The sequence below is a fragment of the Lissotriton helveticus genome, chromosome 10 (genome assembly GCF_964261635.1).
Source record: "Lissotriton helveticus chromosome 10, aLisHel1.1, whole genome shotgun sequence".
NCBI classification, from domain to species: Eukaryota; Metazoa; Chordata; class Amphibia; order Caudata; family Salamandridae; genus Lissotriton; species Lissotriton helveticus.
The window spans coordinates 458,092,747-458,106,220 of NC_136071.1; positions in this window are offsets into that span (position 1 = coordinate 458,092,747).

Sequence of the window (13,474 nt, forward strand, 5' to 3'; positions counted from 1 at the left end):
ACATAGAGTGAGAATAGTGTGGGAGCTAGCACGCATCCCTGGCGGACGCCCCTACACACCGGGATCCTATTGGTTTTCTCCCCATTCGTGCCCCACCGCACCTGTGCATAATTGTCTATATGAAGTTTAATCAAGAGCGACAGGATATAGGGGGGCAGCCCCAGCCCCTGCAGAACCCTCCATAACTCCTCCCTAGGTGCTAGGTCAAAGGCAGTCTTCAGGTCAATGAAGGCCAAGTAAAGACTGCCTTTGCCCAGCACCACCACCTTCCAATACAGGAGCATCAACCTGAAGGCCTGTTTGATCGTCCCAGTGCCTGAACGGAATCCCGCCTGGAAGTCAGACAGTATCTTGTGGTCATCAGCCCATTGAAGGACCCTCCCCAAAATCACCTTCCCAGCCACCTTTTGGGAAGAGTCGATGAGGCTAATGGGCCTGTAATTGGCGGGGCTGTCCCGGCACCCCTTTTTGAATATCGGGACAACCTCCGCCCCCTTCCAGGAGTCAGGCACTAGTGCGCCCCTCATGATTGCCCTTAGTAGATAATACAAGAGAGAGAAGAATATGATCGCTCTCAATGGTCTGAATAATCTCCATATCACTCAGGGTGCTCCATAGGCATACGTTGAGAAAAATATAGTCTATTATAGACGTATGATTGAGCCTATTGTAGGTGTGTGCACCAGTCAAATCAGATTTGGACCTCCGATTGACCGCCCTCAGATCAAATTCCATATTAAGGGCGTTGATCTGCAACGCCATTTGTGACCACCTTTTGATGGGGGGCAGAGCCAGGGCCGGAATCCCCTTTCTCGAATCCTCCTCTTCTATGCCTAGCATGTCATCAGGGCCTAGGGGCTCGAACGTACAATTTAGATCACCCGCCACCAAAGTGCACGATTTTCCTGGCCGCTGCCTAAGGAGATCTTCCAAAAGAGCAATGGTGGGTGATTGCACGCCTCCCCTAGTGCCTCTAGCATAGATGTTGAAAATGTCTAGGAGCAGACATCCCTGTGAATCCTTTAACGTGATGTTGAGGATGTCTGGTGAGTTTGTAGGGTGCTCCTCCACCCTACAATCTAGGGAGACAGCAACCCAAATGAGGAGACCACCCGAGGGGCGACCCCTCCCTGACAAAGAGGAGACAGCTGGAACAAAGTGGAATGAGTATTCCAGTTTATGACAGGGCTCCTTACCCCACGTCTCCTGGAATATACAGATGGAATATCCCTCCACAAGAGCGTTCCAGTCAGGCAACCCCAACTTCCTATCGATTCCCGCGATGTTCCAGCTGAAAATCCTAAGGACTGGATCCGCCACAGCTGGAGCACCGCCAGAGTCGAGGTCTCCTCCCACCTTCAACGGGTCCTGAGTCATTTGACTGCCAACCCCACCTTGCCTCCCGGGAAGCTGATTGCTCTCTTGTATGGGAGTGGGGACTGCCATACTCAGAGGGAGTATACCATGATCGATGGTCAGCCCTCTCAGCTCAGTGACATCACCTGAACTACCAACTCTGGGGACCTCCCCAGCGATGCCGTCGGTTCAATAACCCGGTGGTCTCTTCCCTGGCGATGGCCAGACTGCCTGAGGATAGAATTGAGGGTTAGCGGGAAATTCAGAATAGGCGGAGCTATTGCTCCAACCCATGCCGAATTCTCGGCCAATCGGGGGGGTGACTGGTCTTGGGTAAAAAAAGGTTAGGTCCACTATGCCAATTCCTGGCCCCCCCGGGATTAGGTTTGTATTTGCAAATAGTTTGTGCTACTCTACTGTCCCTGAAATTGAACACCACGCAGTCTCCTTCTAAATGCTTGTGGCCATGACCCACCCAACCCACCCTTCTGGCTCCTATAATTGATCCATCAAGGCCCCTAGGAAGGGGTCTGTTGGACTCTAGCCAGTGCAACGTTTTATTTGTTAAGGCTTGAGGGGATTCATTTTGATCAGCCTTCAGGGTGGGTACCTTTATAAGGACAACAACATAAGGGTGACAGTCTGGGGGTAGGTCCATAGGAGGGGATATTGGGGCAACTTTGGATAGTGGAACTTTTGGGACAGCTTTTGTTGGTAGTGTTTGTGGGTGGATAGGAGCAGGATTATTATTCGTAGTTTTGGCTGGACAAGCCTGACTATTAACTTTACCTTTACCCGTCCCCTTTGGTGTTCCCTTCGGTTTAGCAGGACCACTCCCACCCGGCAACTCAACCCGGCCCGGCTTCGTGCCCGGGACTTTAGAGGCCTTGGGAATACATGGATGGACTTGCGTTTTTTGGCCTATACTCCCAGAGGTAGCCTCAAGCGGCACTGAGGGAATATTGTCAGTCAACTGGGGAGTTTCCAAGATAGCCGCAGAGGGTACAACAGGCAAAGCCTGCTGGGGCTCTGTGGTTTTCCTGTTTCCAGTGAGCCCTCCTTGTCCCTCTCCCTTATCCTAGAGTGCAGTTTAATGAGTGCTTTCAACGAAAAAAAGCTATCTAGGGTTGACTGTTCAAACCTGTCTATCCTGTCACCCAGCCCTGTTACTCTGTCGACAATCGGGGACAACAGTGTTTTCAGCGATTCCTCGAATTGTGCAATAGAAACAGGGACACAGGGAGCTGGTGGCTGGTAGCTAAAGAAAGGAGCTGCACCTGCTTTTTCTAGGTTGGGACCACTCCCCTTGGTGGAAGAAGAGGGATTTATCGAGCCCAAACCCTCACCCGTTTTAGTACCTATGCCCTTGATCCCCTGTTTCCTTGATTTCTTGCACAATTTCAGGGAACTTTTTTTACGCGGGCTAGCAATCCTTTTCCTTTTGGTGGTTACAGGGATCTTTTGAGCCAACGGCGGGGTGCCTAGTGACTTTGGATTTTCCACTGTGGGGGGAGAACAGGCAGGGCTTGCTATGGGAAGAGGGGATACAATAGGAGACAAGGCTGGATTGCCACCGGCCTCAGAAGGAGGTATGGATGATTCAGCCAGCCTCTCCAATCTATCAATGCTAGCCCTCAGAGATGCAACCCTCGATTCATCAGATACATGAGGTGTAGCTAAAAGGGGAACAGGGTTACATACAGGTGACACTGCCTGAGCTAAAAGGCCCAGGGATGATCTTTTAGACGGGTGAAATTCTTGCGAAAGATGCCGCTCCGTCATTACAATCTCCTTCTCTATGACGGCTGCAACCCGTGTGATAAATTTGTCCATAGTACCTATAACGCTACTGGGTCCCACCTCCCCCCCTCCCCTCAAGCTCTTCCCCGAACGGGTAGACATTAGTACAGACTGTTAGGAAAGAGCAGATACCCTTATTAGCGTAAGAATGTCTACCGGGACTGGAGTATCGAGTTGCGATATCAGAGGGGTGGCCCAGCCCAGCCTCAGACAGCCCCTGATGCCACAGACTGCCCGCCCTTTGCCCGGGCTTCGCTCGCGTTCCGCTACGCGCCGGTCCTGATGTTAAGTAGAAAGTGTTGCGGGCGGGGGGGCGTGGTTTCGAGGGGGTGCGGCCAAGATCTCCGAGGCTTTGCAGGGACTCATGGTCAAGCGAGTCCCTGCCTCGCACCGCCCTTCTTGTAGTCGCCAAGTGCTCCTCCTCTCCTCCCTGGTTCGCCGCAGGAGCAACACCAAAGCCCCTCGCTTCTGTCCGCGATGCGGCACGGCGAGAAGTTGCGGGAGTAGCGGTATCCCTCTGGAGTGAGGGATAAAGGGCAGCCCAGGTCTCTATACGGCACACAAACCTCACGGGTCCTCGTCAGGTAAGCTCTCCCACCTGTGTCCTGACTTCATGCGCCTTTAGTTCTCAGCCGGGCGGGGGGCGTGGTTTCGAGGGGGCGCGGCCAAGATCTCCGAGGCTTTGCAGGGACTCCTGGTCAAGCGAGTCCCTGCCTCGCACCGCCCTTCTCGTAGTCGCCGAGTGCTCCTCCTCTCCTCCCTGGTTCGCCGCAGGAGCAACACCAAAGCCCCTCGCTTCTGCCCGCGATGTTGCGGGAGTAGCGGTATCCCTCTGGAGTGAGGGATAAAGGGCAGCCCAGGTCTCTATACGGCACACAAACCTCACGGGTCCTCGTCAGGTAATATTACTCCCTGTTCACAAAGACTAGAGCAAACTGTCAGAATCATTGGTTGATCTCTATAGTACATATAGACTTGAGTGATGCAGTATGCAATATCATATGCAGTGCATAGTGGGGCCTTAAGTTCTAGTTAGTACACTAAACTATATCTGTCATGTGTTAGCTCCTGCTTATCTCAGGCAGAGTTTAGAGTTTACCGTGACATTAAGGGAACAATTACTTTTTTTTAGTGCTGCCCTGTCCTTCTGATTTGAGATGACGTGGCTAAGCTCACGGTGATGGATCAAGCCCTGATCTTTTGACTGGGTAGGAGTGTTCTGCTTAATTCAAATACTCTGTCCATCACCACCCCCCTTTTTGAATCGTTTTATCCAACACAAGTGTGGAAGGGTATGCTCAGATGTGAGTCCCTTGCTCACTGCACCATCAGGATTCAAGCAAGCCGGGCCGAAGACGGCTGTAATGCCAGAAACCGGTCCCCGGAAGCTTGTTTCCTTTCCAGTAAAGAATTGGCTTGGTAGTTTGGTCTGCCCTGTTCCCATGATGCACTGGGCCAGGGTCAGACTAATTTGCATGTAGCCAGGTTCTGAACTGGGATGGTGCAGTGAGCTAAAAAACGGTGATGGATCAAGCCCTGATCTTTTGACTGGGTAAGAGTGTTCTGCTTAATTCAGATACTCTGTCCATCACCACCCCCCTTTTTGAATCGTTTTAGCCACCACAAGTGTGGAAGGGTATGCTCAGATGTGAGTCCCTTGCTCACTGCACCATCAGGATTCAAGCAAGCCGGGCCGAAAACGGCTGTAATGCCAGAAACCGGTCCCCGGAAGCTTGTTTCCTTTCCAGTAAAGAATTGGCTTGGTAGTTTGGTCTGCCCTGTTCCCATGCTGCACTGGGCCAGGGTCAGACTAATTTGCATGTAGCCAGGTTCTGAACTGGGATGGTGCAGTGAGCTAAAAAACGGTGATGGATCAAGCCCTGATCTTTTGACTGGGTAGGAGTGTTCTGCTTAATTCAGATACTCTGTCCATCACCACCCCCCTTTTTGAATCGTTTTAGCCACCACAAGTGTGGAAGGGTATGCTCAGATGTGAGTCCCTTGCTCACTGCACCATCAGGATTCAAGCAAGCCGGGCCGAAGACAGCTGTAATGCCAGAAACCGGTCCCCGGAAGCTTGTTTCCTTTCCAGTAAAGAATTGGCTTGGTAGTTTGGTCTGCCCTGTTCCCATGATGCACTGGGCCAGGGTCAGACTAATTTGCATGTAGCCAGGTTCTGAACTGGGATGGTGCAGTGAGCTAAAAAAGGGTGATGGATCAAGCCCTGATCTTTTGACTGGGTAGGAGTGTTCTGCTTAATTCAGATACTCTGTCCATCACCACCCCCCTTTTTGAATCGTTTTAGCCACCACAAGTGTGAAAGGGTATGCTCAGATGAGAGTCCCTTGCTCACTGCACCATCAGGATTCAAGCAAGCCGGGCCGAAAACGGCTGTAATGCCAGAAACCGGTCCCCGGAAGCTTGTTTCCTTTCCAGTAAAGAATTGGCTTGGTAGTTTGGTCTGCCCTGTTCCCATGATGCACTGGGCCAGGGTCAGACTAATTTGCATGTAGCCAGGTTCTGAACTGGGATGGTGCAGTGAGCTAAAAAACGGTGATGGATCAAGCCCTGATCTTTTGACTGGGTAGGAGTGTTCTGCTTAATTCAGATACTCTGTCCATCACCACCCCCCTTTTTGAATCGTTTTAGCCACCACAAGTGGGGAAGGGTATGCTCAGATGTGAGTCCCTTGCTCACTGCACCATCAGGATTCAAGCAAGCCGGGCCGAAGACGGCTGTAATGCCAGAAACCGGTCCCCGGAAGCTTGTTTCCTTTCCAGTAAAGAATTGGCTTGGTAGTTTGGTCTGCCCTGTTCCCATGATGCACTGGGCCAGGGTCAGACTAATTTGCATGTAGCCAGGTTCTGAACTGGGATGGTGCAGTGAGCTAAAAAACGGTGATGGATCAAGCCCTGATCTTTTGACTGGGTAGGAGTGTTCTGCTTAATTCAGATACTCTGTCCATCACCACCCCCCTTTTTGAATCATTTTAGCCACCACAAATGTGGAAGGGTATGCTCAGATGTGAGTCCCTTGCTCACTGCACCATCAGGATTCAAGCAAGCCGGGCCGAAGACGGCTGTAATGCCAGAGACCGGTCCCCGGAAGCTTGTTTCCTTTCCAGTAAAGAATTGGCTTGGTAGTTTGGTCTGCCCTGTTCCCATGATGCACTGGGCCAGGGTCAGACTAATTTGCATGTAGCCAGGTTCTGAACTGGGATGGTGCAGTGAGCTAAAAAACGGTGATGGATCAAGCCCTGATCTTTTGACTGGGTAGGAGTGTTCTGCTTAATTCAGATACTCTGTCCATCACCACCCCCCTTTTTGAATCGTTTTAGCCACCACAAGTGTGGAAGGGTATGCTCAGATGTGAGTCCCTTGCTCACTGCACCATCAGGATTCAAGCAAGCCGGGCCGAAGACGGCTGTAATGCCAGAAACCGGTCCCCGGAAGCTTGTTTCCTTTCCAGTAAAGATTTGGCTTGGTAGTTTGGTCTGCCCTGTTCCCATGATGCACTGGGCCAGGGTCAGACTAATTTGCATGTAGCCAAGTTCTGAACTGGGATGGTGCAGTGAGCTAAAAAACGGTGCTGGATCAAGCCCTGATCTTTTGACTGGGTAGGAGTGTTCTGCTTAATTCAGATACTCTGTCCATCACCACCCCCCTTTTTGAATCGTTTTAGCCACCACAAGTGTGGAAGGGTATGCTCAGATGTGAGTCCCTTGCTCACTGCACCATCAGGATTCAAGCAAGCCGGGCCGAAGACGGCTGTAATGCCAGAAACCGGTACCCGGAAGCTTGTTTCCTTTCCAGTAAAGAATTGGCTTGGTAGTTTGGTCTGCCCTGTTCCCTTGATGCACTGGGCCAGGGTCAGACTAATTTGCATGTAGCCAGGTTCAGAACTGGGATGGTGCAGTGAGATAAAAAACGGTGATGGATCAAGCCCTGATCTTTTGACTGGGTAGGAGTGTTCTGCTTAATTCAGATACTCTGTCCATCACCACCCCCCTTTTTGAATCGTTTTAGCCACCACAAGTGTGGAAGGGTATGCTCAGATGTGAGTCCCTTGCTCACTGTACCATCAGGATTCAAGCAAGCCAGGCCGAAGACGGCTGTAATGCCAGAAACCGGTCCCCGGAAGCTTGTTTCCTTTCCAGTAAAGAATTGGCTTGGTAGTTTGGTCTGCCCTGTTCCCATGATGCACTGGGCCAGGGTCAGACTAATTTGCATGTAGCCAGGTTCTGAACTGGGATGGTGCAGTGAGCTAAAAAACTGTGATGGATCAATCCCTGATCTTTTGACTGGGTAGGAGTGTTCTGCTTAATTCAGATACTCTGTCCATCACCACCCCCCTTTTTGAATCGTTTTAGCCACCACAAGTGTGGAAGGGTATGCTCAGATGTGAGTCCCTTGCTCACTGCACCATCAGGATTCAAGCAAGCCGGGCCGAAGACAGCTGTAATGCCAGAAACCGGTCCCCGGAAGCTTGTTTCCTTTCCAGTAAAGAATTGGCTTGGTAGTTTGGTCTGCCCTGTTCCCATGATGCACTGGGCCAGGGTCAGACTAATTTGCATGTAGCCAGGTTCTGAACTGGGATGGTGCAGTGAGCTAAAAAACGGTGATGGATCAAGCCCTGATCTATTGACTGGGTAGGAGTGTTCTGCTTAATTCAGATACTCTGTCCATCACCACCCCCCTTTTTGAATCGTTTTAGCCACCACAAGTGTGGAAGGGTATGCTCAGATGTGAGTCCCTTGCTCACTGCACCATCAGGATTCAAGCAAGCCGGGCCGAAGACGGCTGTAATGCCAGAAACCGGTCCCCGGAAGCTTGTTTCCTTTCCAGTAAAGAATTGGCTTGGTAGTTTGGTCTGCCCTGTTCCCATGATGCACTGGGCCAGGGTCAGACTAATTTGCATGTAGCCAGGTTCTGAACTGGGATGGTGCAGTGAGCTAAAAAACGGTGATGGATCAAGCCCTGATCTTTTGACTGGGTAGGAGTGTTCTGCTTAATTCAGATACTCTGTCCATCACCACCCCCCTTTTTGAATAGTTTTAGCCACCACAAGTGTGGAAGGGTATGCTCAGATGTGAGTCCCTTGCTCACTGCACCATCAGGATTCAAGCAAGCCAGGCCGAAGACGGCTGTAATGCCAGAAACCGGTCCCGGGAAGCTTGTTTCCTTTCCAGTAAAGAATTGGCTTGGTAGTTTGGTCTACCCTGTTCCCATGATGCACTGGGCGATGGTCAGACTAATTTGCATGTAGCCAGGTTCTGAACTGAGATGGTGCAGTGAGCTAAAAAACAGTGATGGATCAAGCCCTGATCTTTTGACTGGGTAGAAGTGTTCTGCTTAATTCAGATACTCTGTCCATCACCACCCCCCTTTTTGAATCGTTTTAGCCACCACAAGTGTGGAAGGGTATGCTCAGATGTGAGTCCCTTGCTCACTGCACCATCAGGATTCAAGCAAGCCGGGCCGAAGATGGCAGTAAGGCCAGAAACCGGTCCCCGGAAGCTTGTTTCCTTTCCAGTAAAGAATTGGCTTGGTAGTTTGGTCTGCCCTGTTCCCATGATGCACTGGGCCAGGGTCAGACTAATTTGCATGTAGCCAGGTTCTGAACTGGGATGGTGCAGTGAGCTAAAAAACGGTGATGGATCAAGCCCTGATCTTTTGACTGGGTAGGAGTGTTCTGCTTAATTCAGATACTCTGTCCATCACCACCCCCCTTTTTGAATCGTTTTAGCCACCACAAGTGTGGAAGGGTATGCTCAGATGTGAGTCCCTTGCTCACTGCACCATCAGGATTCAAGCAAGCCGGGCCGAAGATGGCTGTAATGCCTGAAACCGGTCCCCGGAAGCTTGTTTCCTTTCCAGTAAAGAATTGGCTTGGTAGTTTGGTCTGCCCTGTTCCCATGATGCACTGGGCCAGGGTCAGACTAATTTGCATGTAGCCAGGTTCTGAACTGGGATGGTGCAGTGAGCTAAAAAACGGTGATGGATCAAGCCCTGATCTTTTGACTGGGTAGGAGTGTTCTGCTTAATTCAGATACTCTGTCCATCACCACCCCCCTTTTTGAATCGTTTTAGCCACCACAAGTGTGGAAGGGTATGCTCAGATGTGAGTCCCTTGCTCACTGCACCATCAGGATTCAAGCAAGCCGGGCCGAAGACGGCTGTAATGCCCGAAACCGGTCCCCGGAAGCTTGTTTCCTTTCCAGTAAAGAATTGGCTTGGTAGTTTGGTCTGCCCTGTTCCCATGATGCACTGGGCAAGGGTCAGACTAATTTGCATGTAGCCAGGTTCTGAACTGGGATGGTGCAGTGAGCTAAAAAACGGTGATGGATCAAGCCCTGATCTTTTGACTGGGTAGGAGTGTTCTGCTTAATTCAGAAACTCTGTCCATCACCACCCCCCTTTTTGAATCGTTTTAGCCACCACAAGTGTGGAAGGGTATGCTCAGATGTGAGTCCCTTGCTTAGTGCACCATCAGGATTCAAGCAAGCCGGGCCGAAGACGGCTGTAATGCCAGAAACCGGTCCCCAGAAGCTTGTTTCCTTTCCATTAAAGAATTGGCTTGTTAGTTTGGTCTGCCCTGTTCCCATGATGCACTGGGCCAGGGTCAGACTAATTTGCATGTAGCCAGGTTCTGAACTGGGATGGTGCAGTGAGCTAAAAAACGGTGATGGATCAAGCCCTGATCTTTTGACTGGGTAGGAGTGTTCTGCTTAATTCAGATACTCTGTCCATCACCACCCCCCTTTTTGAATCGTTTTAGCCACCACAAGTGTGGAAGGGTATGCTCAGATGTGAGTCCCTTGCTCACTGCACCATCAGGATTCAAGCGAGCCGGGCCGAAGACGGCTGTAATGCCAGAAACCGGTCCCGGGAAGCTTGTTTCCTTTCCAGTAAAGAATTGGCTTGGTAGTTTGGTCTGCCCTGTTCCCATGATGCACTGGGCGATGGTCAGACTAATTTGCATGTAGCCAGGTTCTGAACTGAGATGGTGCAGTGAGCTAAAAAACGGTGATGGATCAAGCCCTGATCTTTTGACTGGGTAGGAGTGTTCTGCTTAATTCAGATACTCTGTCCATCACCACCCCCCTTTTTGAATGGTTTTAGCCACCACAAGTGTGGAAGGGTATGCTCAGATGTGAGTCCCTTGCTCACTGCACCATCAGGATTCGAGCAAGCCGGGCCGAAGACGGCTGTAATGCCAGAAACCGGTCCCCGGAAGCTTGTTTCCTTTCCAGTAAAGAATTGGCTTGGTAGTTTGTTCTGCCCTGTTCCCATGATGCACTGGGCCAGGGTCAGACTAATTTGCAGGTAGCCAGGTTCTGAACTGGGATGGTGCAGTGAGCTAAAAAACGGTGATGGATCAAGCCCTGATCTTTTGACTGGGTAGGAGTGTTCTGCTTAATTCAGATACTCTGTCCATCACCACCCCCCTTTTTGAATCGTTTTAGCCACCACAAGTGTGGAAGGGTATGCTCAGATGTGAGTCCCTTGCTCACTGCACCATCAGGATTCAAGCAAGCCAGGCCGAAGACGGCTGTAATGCCAGAAACCGGTCCCGGGAAGCTTGTTTCCTTTCCAGTAAAGAATTGGCTTGGTAGTTTGGTCTACCCTGTTCCCATGATGCACTGGGCGATGGTCAGACTAATTTGCATGTAGCCAGGTTCTGAACTGAGATGGTGCAGTGAGCTAAAAAACAGTGATGGATCAAGCCCTGATCTTTTGACTGGGTAGGAGTGTTCTGCTTAATTCAGATACTCTGTCCATCACCACCCCCCTTTTTGAATCGTTTTAGCCACCACAAGTGTGGAAGGGTATGCTCAGATGTGAGTCCCTTGCTCACTGCACCATCAGGATTCAAGCAAGCCGGGCCGAAGACGGCTGTAAGGCCAGAAACCGGTCCCCGGAAGCTTGTTTCCTTTCCAGTAAAGAATTGGCTTGGTAGTTTGGTCTGCCCTGTTCCCATGATGCACTGGGCCAGGGTCAGACTAATTTGCATGTAGCCAGGTTCTGAACTGGGATGGTGCAGTGAGCTAAAAATTGGTGATGGATCAAGCCCTGATCTTTTGACTGGGTAGGAGTGTTCTGCTTAATTCAGATACTCTGTCCATCACCACCCCCCTTTTTGAATCGTTTTAGCCACCACAAGTGTGGAAGGGTATGCTCAGATGTGAGTCCCTTGCTCACTGCACCATCAGGATTCAAGCAAGCCGGGCCGAAGACGGCTGTAATGCCTGAAACCGGTCCCCGGAAGCTTGTTTCCTTTCCAGTAAAGAATTGGCTTGGTAGTTTGGTCTGCCCTGTTCCCATGATGCACTGGGCAAGGGTCAGACTAATTTGCATGTAGCCAGGTTCTGAACTGGGATGGTGCAGTGAGCTAAAAAACGGTGATGGATCAAGCCCTGATCTTTTGACTGGGTAGGAGTGTTCTGCTTAATTCAGAAACTCTGTCCATCACCATCCCCCTTTTTGAATCGTTTTAGCCACCACAAGTGTGGAAGGGTATGCTCAGATGTGAGTCCCTTGCTCAGTGCACCATCAGGATTCAAGCAAGCCGGGCCGAAGACGGCTGTAATGCCAGAAACCGGTCCCCGGAAGCTTGTTTCCTTTCCAGTAAAGAATTGGCTTGGTAGTTTGGTCTGCCCTGTTCCCATGATGCACTGGGCCAGGGTCAGACTAATTTGCATGTAGCCAGGTTCTGAACTGGGATGGTGCAGTGAGCTAAAAAACGGTGATGGATCAAGCCCTGATCTTTTGACTGGGTAGGAGTGTTCTGCTTAATTCAGATACTCTGTCCATCACCACCCCCCTTTTTGAATCGTTTTAGCCACCACAAGTGTGGAAGGGTATGCTCAGATGTGAGTCCCTTGCTCACTGCACCATCAGGATTCAAGCAAGCCGGGCCGAAGACGGCTGTAATGCCAGAAACCGGTCCCGGGAAGCTTGTTTCCTTTCCAGTAAAGAATTGGCTTGGTAGTTTGGTCTGCCCTGTTCCCATGATGCACTGGGCGATGGTCAGACTAATTTGCATGTAGCCAGGTTCTGAACTGAGATGGTGCAGTGAGCTAAAAAACGGTGATGGATCAAGCCCTGATCTTTTGACTGGGTAGGAGTGTTCTGCTTAATTCAGATACTCTGTCCATCACCACCCCCCTTTTTGAATGGTTTTAGCCACCACAAGTGTGGAAGGGTATGCTCAGATGTGAGTCCCTTGCTCACTGCACCATCAGGATTCAAGCAAGCCGGGCCGAAGACGGCTGTAATGCCAGAAACCGGTCCCCGGAAGCTTGTTTCCTTTCCAGTAAAGAATTGGCTTGGTAGTTTGTTCTGCCCTGTTCCCATGATGCACTGGGCCAGGGTCACACTAATTTGCATGTAGCCAGGTTCTGAACTGGGATGGTGCAGTGAGCTAAAAAACGGTGATGGAACAAGCCCTGATCTTTTGACTGGGTAGGAGTGTTCTGCTTAATTCAGATACTCTGTCCATCACCACCCCCCTTTTTGAATCGTTTTAGCCACCACAAGTGTGGAAGGGTATGCTCAGATGTGAGTCCCTTGCTCACTGCACCATCAGGATTCAAGCAAGCCCGGCCGAAGACGGCTGTAATGCCAGAAACCGGTACCCGGAAGCTTGTTTCCTTTCCAGTAAAGAATTGGCTTGGTAGTTTGGTCTGCCCTGTTCCCATGATGCACTGGGCAAGGGTCAGACTAATTTGCATGTAGCCAGATTCTGAACTGGGATGGTGCAGTGAGCTAAAAAACGGTGATGGATCAAGCCCTGATCTTTTGACTGGGTAGGAGTGTTCTGCTTAATTCAGATACTCTGTCCATCACCACCCCCCTTTTTGAATCGTTTTAGCCACCACAAGTGTGGAAGGGTATGCTCAGATATGAGTCCCTTGCTCACTGCACCATCAGGATTCAAGCAAGCCGGGCCGAAGATGGCTGTAATGCCAGAAACCGGCCCCCGGAAGCTTGTTTCCTTTCCAGTAAAGAATTGGCTTGGTAGTTTGGTCTGCCCTGTTCCCATGATGCACTGGGCCAGGGTCAGACTAATTTGCATGTAGCCAGGTTCTGAACTGGGATGGTGCAGTGAGCTAAAAAACGGTGATGGATCAAGCCCTGATCTTTTGACTGGGTAGGAGTGTTCTGCTTAATTCAGATACTCTGTCCATCACCACCCCCCTTTTTGAATCGTTTTAGCCACCACAAGTGTGGAAGGGTATGCTCAGATGTGAGTCCCTTGCTCACTGCACCATCAGGATTCAAGCAAGCCGGGCCGAAGACGGCTGTAATGCCAGAAA